Raw genomic sequence first — 13,447 nt, 5'->3', positions numbered from 1 at the left:
GGTGAGCAAGTCAAGGTAGAATACCTCGACAGTCTGATCAGCCATCGGCTCGCCAATGTAGTGCTTCAGTCTATGACCGTTCACCTTAAATTTCCCGCCTTTATCCTCTATCTCCGACAGCGCCATACGGGAAAACCTCAGTGACCGTGAACGGTCCCGACCATCGGGATGTCAACTTTCCCGGGAATAACCTCACACTTGAACTACAGTAAGACCAGATCCCCACACTTGAACTGCTTGTTCCCCTTTAACTTCTTATCATGCAGTTCCTTCGTCCGCTCCTTATACCTAAATGACTACGCGTAAGCGTGATCTCTCCGCTCCTCTAACTCGTGCAACTGGTGGAAATGAGTGCTCTTTGCGGCAGACATATCAAAATTGACCCTCTGTAGGGCCCATGACGCACGGTGCTCCAACTCGACAGGCAGGTGGCAGGCCTTCCCATAAATCATCTGAAACGGTGTGGAGCCGGTCGGAGTTTTGTAGGTTGTACGGAAGGCCCACAACGCATCATCCAACTTGTCGAACCAATCCCGACGATTCGAACCAACTGTTTTCTCAAGAATCCGTTTGATCCCCCGATTACTCGCTTCTACCTGCCCACTAGTCTGTTGGTGGTAGGCGGTTGCAAGCCGATGGGTAACACCATGGCGTCACAACGCCTTCTCCATCTGCGCATTGCAGAAGTGAGTACCTCTATCACTAATCAACACCTTCGGGACACCAAAACGAGCAAAAAGGCCCTTGAGAAAAATGAACTACAACTCGGACATCATTCGTGGGTAAGGCCTTGGCCTCAACCCAGTTTGAGACATAATCAACAGCCACAAGTATGTATTTGTTCCCACGCGAATATGGAAACGGTCCCATGAAATCAATGCCCCATACATCGAAAACCTCACAAACCTGAATAGCATTTTGGGACATTTCATTTCACGACGAGATGTAGCCGACCCGCTGGCAACGATCACAACTCCTAACAAATGCGTGCGCATCCTTAAAAATCGAAGGCCAATAAAAACCGCAATCAAATACCTTCTTTGCTATCAAACTCGCACCGTGGTGACCTCCTGTCGGTCCAACATGACAATGGCTCAGAATCTGTCATCCCTTCTTAACATCAACACACCTCCTGATCAACTGGTCAACGCCTATACGAAAGAGATACGGGTCGTCCAAATGGTAAAACTTAACATCAGCAAAGAATTTCTTCTTTTGCTGGTAAGACATCTTCGGGTAGTACCCGTCCGCAAGATAGTTCGCGAAGTCGGCGAGCCATGGAAAACCCTCATCCTGATTTGAAACAAACATGAGACTCTCTGTCGGAAAGTGGTCATTAATCCTGACACCCGGCTTTCCTAACTCAGCTCCCTCAAGACGTGAAAGATGATCGGCCGCCACATTCTTGGCCCCCTTTTTATCACGGATTTCAATATCAAACTCTTGAAGCAACAGGATCCATCGGATAAGGCGTGGCTTAGCATCCTGTTTGCCAAAGAGATAACGAATGGTAGAATGATATGTGTACACAATCGTCTTTGACAGAACAAGATAGGACCTGAATTTATGGAATGCAAACACCACAGCTAAAAGCTCTTTCTCGGTGGTGGTGTAACTCTCCAGTGCACCATTCAAGGTCCGGCTAGCATAGTAAATCGGATGGAAGTGTTTATCCTTACGCTGTCCAAGAACCGCTCCGACTGCGAAGTCGCTCGCATCACACATCAACTCAAAGGGAAGCGACCAGTCGGGAGCAATCATGATCAGGGCGTTAACGAGTTTGTCTTTTAAAAGATCAAATGCTTCGATACACTGCTCAGAAAACACAAACGGGGCATCCTTCTCCAGAAGTTTGATCATGGGTCTCGCGATCTTAGAAAAATCTTTAATGAACCGGCGATAGAACCCAGCGTGACCCAGAAAACTCCGGATGGATCTCACAGAAGTGGGCGGTGGAAGATTAGAAATGGTCTCGACCTTTGCTCGATCGACCTCTATCCCCGCACTCAAAATACGATGCCCCAAAACAATGCCCTCGCATACCATGAAGTGAGACTTCTCCTAGTTAAGGACTAGGTTGGTGTCAACGCATCGGGCCAACATCCTCTCAAGGTTGGAGAGACGATGATCAAAAGAGCTCCCCAACACAGAAAAATCGTCCATGAACACCTCCATGGAGTCCTCGATCTTGTCAAAAAATATAGCCACCATGCACCTCTGAAATGTGGCTGGAGCGTTACACAGTCCGAACGGCATACGTCTATAGGCAAGCATTCTTTATGGGCAGGTGAACGTGGTTTTCTCCTGGTCATCGGGAGTAATTGGAATCTGAAAGTACCCGGAGAAACCATCCAAGAAGTAGTAATACTGCTGACCTGCCAAACGCTCCAGCATCTGATCGATGAAAGGTAAAGGAAAGTGGTCTTTCCTCGTGGCATCATTCAGTATGCGGTGTAATCAATGCAGACTCTCCAACCGGTCACAGTCCTAGTGGGAATGAGCTCGTTCCTCTAATTGGTGACGACAGTCATGCCACCCTTTTTAGTAACCACTTAGACTGGACTAACCCACAAACTATCAGAAATGAGGAAGATGATCCCCGCATCAAGGAGTTTGATAATCTCCTTCTTCACGACCTCCTGCATCTTCGGATTAAGCCGACGCTGCGGCTGAATGACAGATCTGAAATTATCCTCCATGAGGATTTTATGAGTGCAGAACGAAGGGTTGATACCATGCAATGGCCTCTTTGTGCTCTCGAAGCACCCTCAACAATCTCTCTCTCTCTCTCTCGACCTCCGTCAAAGCAGATGCAATAATAACCGGCAACTTCCTCTCCTCGTCTAAAACGCATACTCCAAATGGGCGGGAAAATCCTTAAGCTATAAGGAAGGAGGGGGGCTCTCGACAGAAGGTCGGTCCATCGGAACGTCTCGTACGATCCCAGCAGAAACTTCAGACTTAGGGGTATGTGACTCGGTGTCATCTTCCGTTGACTGATCGGTCATGGCAACCATCTCAATCTCCGGAAGGTCCCGATCGAGAATCTGAGTGTCGGAGGCAGATCCTTCGCAAATCTCACTGAAAAACTCCCCAACATGCTCCATGATGGTATCGATAAAGTACAGGGACTCATCAGCAGACTTGGGATGTTTAAGTGACTGTCGAACGTCGAAGGTGACGTTCTCATTCCCAACTCTCAATATCAGCTTACCCTCGCAGACGTTGATCAACGCCTGTACAGTGGCAAGGAATGGTCGGCCTAAGATAAGCGGTACACAATCATCATCGTTCATGTCCAGAATGACAAAGTCCACCGGGAAGATGAACTTGTCGACACGAACAAGCATGTTCTCGACCACCCCTCGAGGGTATTTCACAGAACGATCAGCAAGCTGGATACTCATCCTGGTTGGCCTCGGTTCGCCTAAACCCAGCTTGCTATACACAGAATACGGCATGAGATTAATACTGGCACCAAGATCAGCCAGTGCAGGAATAACCGTATCATCACTCAAGATGCAGGGAATCGTGAAACTCCCTGGATCGGACATCTTTTCAGGTAACTTCCTTTGTAAGACAGCAGAACAGCTAGCACTCAAAGGGATGGAAGCTACCTCAGCTAACTTCTCCTTATTCGGCATCTGGGTGAGTGCCTCAAGGAAAGGAATATTAAGGTGAAGCTGCTTCAAAAGATCAAGAAATTTAGAATTCTACTCCTCATCTCTATCTCTGCGGAGTCTCCCGGGGTATGGCACTCTAGGTTTGTAGACTCTCGGTGGCTCGCTCGGTAACTGCTGTCTCTCGACCTGTGCTGAACTCCCTGGGCAGCTCCTCTGATGCACCTGGGCCGGTGGAAACTCCATCTAAATCTCCTCATCCACCTGCTCCTCTACAACTACTGCAGGCTCCTCGACGACTCCTCATCTAGACCTCTACTGAATCCCGGGCTCATCTCGTGCCCCTACACCGCTCCTCGTCGTCACAGCTTTCGCGAATCCCTTCGGATTCTGCTCGGTGTTACTCGGTAGCGTACCCTGTGGCCTCTCGTTCAATCGACTGGCTATCTCTCCCATCTGCCGCTAGAGACTCTGAATCGACGCTCCCTGATTCCTCATGAACTGCTAGTGCTCGCGAAACTTCTCCTGGGTCTCTTTATGTCGGGAATACTCTCATGTCATGAGCTGTGACAACATCTGCGTCTGCTGCGCCATCATCTCCTCTAAAGTGGGCTTCTTCTCCCCCCTGCTCGCTCCCTCACCGGCATCCTGGAATAAACTCTGACGCTGCTGAAAATCGGACTGATTACCGCCCTTCGAGTTGGAATTCTGGTTGCCTCTCCATCCCGAATTATAAGAATTGAAAGAATTTTGATTCTGGTTTGGATTGCTATGTAGTCTACAGCCTCCTCCTGCGAACTGACTGGGCACTGAACGATATCATGCTTTCCTCTGCATATCTCACACAACTTGCTCTTCGTCTGCAAGTCCTTCACGATCTTCGCCAACGCCTCCACCTGTGTCATAAGTGCGGTGCTCGTGTCCACCGAATACATGCCGCGTGATATAGAATTGACGGTCTTGCCACCCTTGGCGGGTGATCACTGGTATCCACTCATAGCTAACCCGTTAAACAAAGCGATGCACTCATCTGGGTCCTTCTTCGTCAGCAAATTTCCTCCCACCGTCGAGTCAAGCATGTTCTGCGTCACGTATGTTACTCCATTATAAAATTTCTCAACAACCGCTCAATCTTGCAAACCGTGGTTCGGGCACAACGCTAAAAGATTTTTAAAACGCTCCCATACCTCGTAGAAACTCTCAGTTTCCTCCATCTAAAAAGAATGAATCTGGTTACGCAACCGAGCGGCCTTAGCCGGAGGATCGTACTTCTCAAGAATTTGGGTCTGCATGACAGCCCAAGTAGCTATAGAGCCCTGTGGGAGGGACTCGAGCCACAGACTCGCCTGATCAACGAGTGAAAACGGGAAGACCCGGAGCTTAACGGCGTCTTCGGATACGTCGGCAAGATGGAATGTGTCGTAGATACGCACGATGCAAGTAAGATGAGAGTACAGGTTCTCGTGAAGCAACCCGTGAAACTGAGCAGAATGAGCAATGGTATTCAGAATGTTCGACAGAATCTGCCAGTTCGCGTTAACTCCAATGGCGGGTGGTGCGATGCTGGATCTCGCACCAGCATTGGCCGGACGGGCCCGATCTGCAACTGTCCTCCTCGGTGGTGGATTGTCGCCCATGATCTTATCCCTATCGTCGGAGTCAACGGATGAAGAAGTGGACGATGGTGAAACGGCGCGACGTCTACACGAAACTCTTTCTCTGGCTCGGGAAGTGCTTCAGTGTCGGGTGGTCCTCGAGATCGAGTCTGTCGCATAAAACTATGGTTAGAAATAAAATTAGCTAAACTATTCTAATAAATAAGCAAAACTAAACAAAAAAAATTACAAGTAGCACACAAGTTAAATCCTAACTCGAGTCGCCCTCAAAACGCCTAAATCCGTGTCCCCGGCAACGGCGCCAAAAACTTGATGTGCGTCGGATATGCCTAAAAGAATGACCCTCACAACTAAGATTTAAATATAAAACGAAAATCCTAAAACCACACACAACCGGCAAGTGTACCTATCGCAAGTAATATAGACCTAGGAAGTCCGAGTATCAAACACCAGGACACGTCAGAACGCTAATGATCACTAACCCTAGATAAAACCTACCCAAGAATAATATTTTAATTGATTTTGATTTTTAATAACTTAACTGGACTAACAGGACTGACTGACAAAAGTTACCAAAAATTGAAAACATAACGGAAAACTTAACAACAGTAACGAGGTTTTAACGAATATGGAGAAACGACTACCTAGGCAAGAATCCTATTGACAGTTCAACGGCTAACGGAATTAACTAATCACACGACACCGAGATCTTAAAAATTAAATAAATCGACTAAGGTTCACTAAGGTTTGCTAGATCACCTCTCGGTCTCACTAACTAACCCTCACGAATCTAAGAAGATTGAATTAACCTACCGGGATAAAGATTACTAAGGTACCCTAATGACGCATCTCCTCTCAGACTCAACGGCACAAAACCCGCTAAATATTGGTACCAGAAATTCTAGGGATAAAGGCGTAACAATATCTAAATTGATCTAGGACACTTATTTGCACGCAAATCTAAACTGGACAAGACCAAAACTCGCTCTTGCGCAATTCTAACCTAGCCGAATAAAGAAACGAGACAAATCGACTCCCTATTACCTCTCGGTCTCAAGGAAGGTGAACCTATAGAATTTTTAAAGTTAATTGCATCAAAGATTCCTATGGTCGCGCTAACCAAACAAGATCAAAAACACCAAGTCTATGACCTAAACGTAGAACACAAACCGAACGATACACAATCAATCAATCAAAGTCATACGCGGAATCAAAAGCAATAATTATATAAAAACAATATTTTAACACATCCAAGATCAAATTAAATAAAGTCTTTCAATAGTACATGTCATATGATCAATCAAAACCGAATACACCGTCAAACAAAATCAGTATTCATTGAAACCTAGGTAGTTCAAGAGACTTAGCTACTCATATTTAAGAACGAAATTAAAGAATAAAAAGTAGCAAAACTCATGTCTTTAAATTATAGAATAAAGAAATCACGGTAAAATATTGAAACCGAAATACTTGACGAATTGAGAGTACTCCCAATCTTCTTGTCTCCTCTGTTCGTCACCCTCTGTCTCTTTATTCCTTTTTGTACATAGGGCCGGCTTCTTTCCAAGAGTCCTCAGGAGAATAATAATATTCGTCTTTTTTTGCTGTGTAATTTTTTTTTACTTTAATCCCCTCCTGCCGTTCAAGACCTTAGACTCATGTGGGCCCAACCCACTTAAACTATGACAACAAAAAAGAAAAGATAAAAAAAACTATATATAAATCATAAACTTTAAATCATTATTATTGTTATATATTATTTTTGTTATGATGATGATAAGGGTCACGTTATTTTTCTTTATATTTTTCCTTTTGTTTTATTCTTTATTCTCATATTATTATTATTATTAGTAGTAGTAGATAAATTGTGTTAAATTTTTCAACGATCGATCTCGTAGTGAAATTTACCGTATTTTAGCTTATTGTCTCTCCAAACCATTTAAACTCACATATGAACCACATATTAATAATATTCAATAAAAACTTGACTCAAAAGTACCTAAAAGTAGGGAATATTTATATATTAACATGTATAATTTTGACCACATCAGTTATCCCCCTCCTCATGAATCGGGGTTTCCTCCTGCTGGGGAGTTGGAATTTCGCTCTCAGCTTCAGCACGTGGCTTACGACCACGGCCATGAACTCTCGGACCATCTCTCTTAGCTGCACGAGTATTAACCATGACTTATCCATACAAATACAGAATTTTAACACGGTCAAGTACGAGTGGCATTTAGAACATGTAAAGTAAGGGTAAACTGCTAATGACGTTGATCAGGTGTAATTAGTCGTTTACTTTACCGGCCCGTCCTAATCACCCCCTGTCCCTAACCACATTAGCATTCTATCTAACACTTAAATAATTAATCACATACTGGAAACTTTAAAATTCAAAGAAATGACTAAACAATTTAAAGTTACCTCTTGGTGTGCAGCTACTCGCGGTGGGCATACTAGTCTTTTCCCTTACAATTCGAGTCCAAGCATTTGGGGATGCTCGGATCCCTCGAACCATGGCTCTGATACCAACTTGTAAGACCTCAAATCCCGGGAATCCTACAGTTGGTATTCATACAAAAATACTTAAACTCAAAAACAGTTCATTCCATTAAAATAACCAATTCAGAGTATAATTCAGCGGAAAATCATAATTATTAAAACAAGTTCCCAAAACCCGGGAACTATGCCTAAAACCAAACTTCAATGTATTTAATAAAACTTTAAAAGAAAAATGTTCATCATTAAAACTTCCGACTAAGTATTCCATCCACCGTCCAAGTAGCCTCGTGCACGTCCAAGCGGAAACGCGTTCTCCTCCTAACCTGAAACTCACACTAACATGCACACAAAGTCAGCTTGAGCTGAATGAGGTCAAGTTTTAATAATTGACATCTAAAATAATAATAATCATCATAACCATTCCAAGAGTTTTAAAATAAACGGGATACAACAGTTAGGCCATCATCAATAATAAGTAATCATACTTATATATATATAAACATCCATATAATTATATCCCTATTGATATCATCCAAGTAATAACATCAGGGTCGAGCTTACGTACAACCCAAACACGTAACATCTCATCCAACATATGCAAACACAAAGTAGGCATACGTAAACATCCTTAGTCGATAACAACTAAATAACATCACCAATTATTGGCCATATAATAATATATGTACAAACATACGTACAAATATACGTATAAACATACAATAACATCATTCCAAGGCCTACCCTATACAAGTAAGCCCATACAAAATAACTTAAACGGTTCATCAAGCAAAATCGCTTAGGTGTGCATGCTAGCCCAACAACTTAAAAAGAGTAAAAAGGGGCATCATGAACTCACCTGACACAAGGCACGAGGTCACCACGAGCTAGAGAACCCCTAAGTATCCCCACAACTCAAAAGCCTAGGAAGATTTTGGTGCAAAAGTCCCAACCAAAACAGTCCCAAAAATGTTAGAATTGACAGCTACCCCGTGAGCCTTCAATTGGAGTTTTAGACCTTAATCTTGGCAGCACAAAAAAAACGAGGGTGGGGAGGCTGCTAGATAGTCCGATCGGCGGAATGATGAGAACGTCTTCGAGAAATGCCAGTTAACCCCCGAGAACTATACATACTAAGGAAAAATGGTGCAAGAAAATATTCTTCTCTATCGCTCATTGAATCATCAGAGTTTCGAGTCTGTTATCAAAAACAGTAGATGGAAAGAAACACGCGTCTGCTCCTCTTCTTTGAACCGAAAATTAACAGGTGTTACAAAGATTGTGACGTTAAAAGGTTTAAGAGTTTGAAATTTTATGTGAAAAGATCCAAATCAACGTTATATCATTGGATCATTAAGAAAAAAGACTCAAATGTCAAATCAAAACAAGATTTCGTTGAGAAAGAGTCTTGTTCTGAAAGTTCGGATAACATTGTCATATCTGTAAAATCCGAAACGTCAGAAAATTCAGATGTTTTAAAAGTTAATTTAGAGCATTCAGAGAGCAAGCATTCTGTGGTAACAAATTTGTCTGAAACTGCTGAAAATGTTGAGAATTTTGAAAATGTCATGAGGTCCAAGACCAAGCGGGCATGGATTTCTCTGTTTTCTTAAACTGTGTGTGCAGGGGCTCCCATAATTCATATTGTCTATCATTGAAGCATGGTTGTGCTAAACATTGCAAAATCAATGGAGGACGGGGCAAACACAGGAAATTTGGAAAGATGGAGCTCATTACGGTTTGCTTTTCATATCCATTTTGAATTGTTTAACTGTTTATTCTTGTTAATGAGGTTGCCATTGTGAATAACTAAAAGTGATCTAAAAATATCTGTAGACCACATCGAACAGTCAAGTTTATTTTTGATAATGTTTTTGATTTTAGGGGGAGTAAAGATTTCTAGAAAAACCAAAAAACATTCAAAAATATAAAAAAGTCAAAAACATTCAAAAATGCTAAAAACTCAAAAACATTAAAAAAATATTGCTCCTTGAAAATGAGTTTTTGAAGCAAAAAGGGAAGATGATAGTACATTGATCATCTGGTCCCAAATCCGGTAAAAAGTAGGCATAAAAGGTTGTGTGCTTAAATGTATTAGTGCATTGGTAGGCTTTTAAAACAAACATGTAAGGAAAATTAAGTGATATAAACCTAAATACAGCCGAATCTAGTGGATTAACATCTTGAAGCTTAGTTAATATCTGCTTTAAGAAACAAGAAAAGTTTAAAGGTTGTTGTGTGTGCATGTGTTCATTTTGCAAAGAAATTCAACTTATTTTTCATTTTATTTTGCAAAGAAATTCAACTTAATTTTTTCTTTATTTTTATCAAATCTTGGATCTTCTCCTGCGCTATAAGATTATCCGACCTGAAGGTTAAGATTTGGATATTCTGCATTATTTTCTTGGTGTTTCATATAAAGCTTTGGACTTTCTCCACGCGATAATATGGTATTATCTGACCTGATTGTTAAAGCCTTGTACAACTTCAACTTGTTTTATCTTTTTATTTTTGTTAAAATGGAACCTTATCTACGTGTAGTAATACCGATCCTAAGGTAAAATTTTATCATTCTGAATTGTTTTGTTTTATTGTTTTTGCATGAGTCACAGCTAATTGATTTTAAGTAAATAGTGAAAAAGTATACATGTTAAAAACTCACTGTATAAAGATATACAAATTATGTCTGATAGGTGGGGTCCACATAAGATTCGTGCTTAATTGAACTAATTAAATGTATCACTGAAATTCCTGAATCATTTGTTTGGAAGGTTTAGGTGGACAACAATACCAATGACTGACTTAACACCAGTCATAACAAACGCTGAAAATAAAACTGTGATGGAAGGGCAATTTGGAATACAAAATTTTATAAAATCAATTGAAACATACTTTAAAGTTAGTGTTTTTCAAGATCATTAATTTGGACTTGATAAACAACTTTTTGTTGATGTTCGTGGTGGTAAATTGTCAAACGGTTGAAAAATCTTTACAAGTATTTAAGTATGCTTATATTGTGAATTAAGATTTTCAGCTTACAATCATCATGAGTAGCAGGTCCCATCAAGACATGAAGCTTGAGGTGGAGTCTATTAAAATATCAAGAATTGAGGGGGAGAATCATTGAAGTTCAGTTCTGGAAAGTGTTAAAGACTATACAACGAGAGACGATAATGCTTAAACAATTGTTTGAAGCTTGACGTCAAATGTTCTTTGAACTTAAAGAAGGAATTGATAATTTAAAAGAGATGTGTTGAGAAGACAAGCGATGCCCAGAGCTAAAATGTTTAAGCACTTAATTTGAATGGAAAGACTCGGCAATGTCCGAGGGGGAGTCTGTTAGTGCATACGTCTATTGCTTTCGTCTTTATCAAATGAAGATTCACGGAGCTTAAAAGGCGCTAAAAGTTTGATCATTTTTGATGAAATTAAAATGAAGATATTATTATATAGAGTGATAGAGAATTTTATTTTGAGCATGTGGGTGAAAACGGCACGTAAAACGGAGCTATAACGAAGAAGTTATGCCCAAAATAGTTTTCTGTTTTTCTGGAGTATAACATATACGCTGAAGACATATCCGTTGAGAACTTATGCGCTGGGGGAAAACATATGCGCCAAAATTCATCTTATCACCCTATAAATAGTGATTTTGACATATGTTTTCATAACTCTTTGGTCTAGAACGTATATGTACTGATATTTGTCATATCTTGTTGTAAACCTTGATATATATGAGAAATAGAGAGAAGATAATGAGAAACCTTGTTGTTTTTGATTAAGTTTAGGGATTCCGCACCTTCACGTTGATTATAGATATCGATCTACGTCTTGTTCATGACACGAACACGTTCCTATAGGTGCGAGCAGTCTCAATTAAAGTTCGATCGTTCAGCGACCCCATTTTGTTGAGGTGTGTTAGGTGCACTGAATTCATGAAGAATCCCACGTTCATTGTAGTACTCAAGCATTCTGTGGTTCTTAAACTCAGTCCTGTTGTCGCTTCGGATTCTTCTAATTGGAAGATTGTACAAGTTCTCCAACTTTTTGAACAAGATCATGAGATTATCAAAAGTCTCATCATCAATGTCTTAAAACATCACCCCACGAGAATATAAAATAATCATCAGTAACCACCAGGAAATAGAGTTCGCCGGTGATACTTTTGACATTCACTGGACCGAGAGATCCATATGCAGACGCTCGAAAGGTAAGTTAATAGAATTAACAATTTTCTTTGGATGCGACTTCTTTGACTATTTACCCATTTTGCATTCGAGATAATCTTCGTTCAAGTAAAAATCTTCGGATTTACCCCATCAACCAACTAATTATGAACCAGATGGTTCATCCTCCTCACATTAATGTGTCCCATTCGCCGATGCCACAAAATGGACTCCTTTTCCAACGCCTTTGAAATAAAATACTGAACATTTGATGATGAAGTAGAAGCCGTACTTATGTTGAGAACATACAAGTCGTTCTCTCGAGGAGCACGCATAAGAATCGACTCATCTTGATTTTTGAAACCATGTTTCAATACCATACACTCCTTATTCGTGAAGTGAGTTGAGAAATTCTTATCACAAATTTGTGATATGCTGAGCAGATTATTCTCCAACTTGGTGATATAGTTCACCTTATCAAGCATCACCTTGCCATTAGTGAATGTGCCTTCACCAACTAGCTGGCCTCCTTAATTCCCAGAAAATCCTCCATAACCCCCTCGAATAGATTTTACATTTTACAATAAGTGGAGGGTACCCGTCATGTGCCTCAAGGCTCTACTATTTATAATCCAACGAGAGTCGTGAGATCTTGGAAGCCCCTGCACATCAGGTTAAAGGATTAGTGAAAATAAGAAAACCTAAGCCTTCTTAATCTTGGGTTGTTTGATTTTAATAAACAATGTCTCATCCAATTCTGATTTTCTCGATAAAAGATCACAACTTGAGATATCGGTCGAATCATCAGAAATGGATGTGTTTTTTTCAGCATAACCAAGTTGACAAGATTTTAAAACACTTGTTTTTGCCACCCAGTTCTGTCCATATGACTTCTTTTTGATGTAAAAAGTACTTCTTTTACTTTTTAAGCTTTCACCCACCTCAAAGTTACTTTTTACATGGTCATCACTCACAACAATATCTATCTTCAAGATCCAAATTGGCTCAGATCTTGAAGAAGCTTTCTTTTTGTCATTAACCTAATTTTTCACAGGTTTCTTTGGAACTTCCTTCTGAGGTTGAACTTGAGTGGGGTTCATACGGTTAAGACATGTATAAAACACATGCCCTACTGTAATACAGTTAAAACATCTCATACAGTCAACAAATTTGTTTACCAGAGTTGATTCAGCATGTTTACGTTTAGCCTTTACCTTGAAGAAATCTTGGTTTGACTGTTTACGAAAAATAGCTTCCTTCTAAGATTCAGAAGTTATCCCTTTCAAAAAACTAATCTTTTTAAATTCTTTAGGTTTGTTAACTCCGTGGTTTTGCCATTTGTGATAGAAACTGGTTATGGCAAACTGCACAGAGTTATTACAAACAACACTGTCAGAAGAGTTAACCTTTACAGGTGTTTCTTTCTCATTCAAGACAGTTTCAGCCATTTTCAATCCAATTTCACTTTCACAATCTGAGATGTTGAAAGATTTTGCAAAATTGACATCAATCGAGTCAGGCAAACATGATGTGGACTCATTAAGTG

This window comes from Bidens hawaiensis, unplaced genomic scaffold, assembly GCF_021521415.1.
Source record: "Bidens hawaiensis isolate Kalapana, Puna unplaced genomic scaffold, B.hawaiensis_p1.1 tig00025398_1, whole genome shotgun sequence".
In the NCBI taxonomy this organism is placed as follows: Eukaryota; Viridiplantae; Streptophyta; class Magnoliopsida; order Asterales; family Asteraceae; genus Bidens; species Bidens hawaiensis.
Note: the sequence above shows the minus strand (reverse complement) of the source record.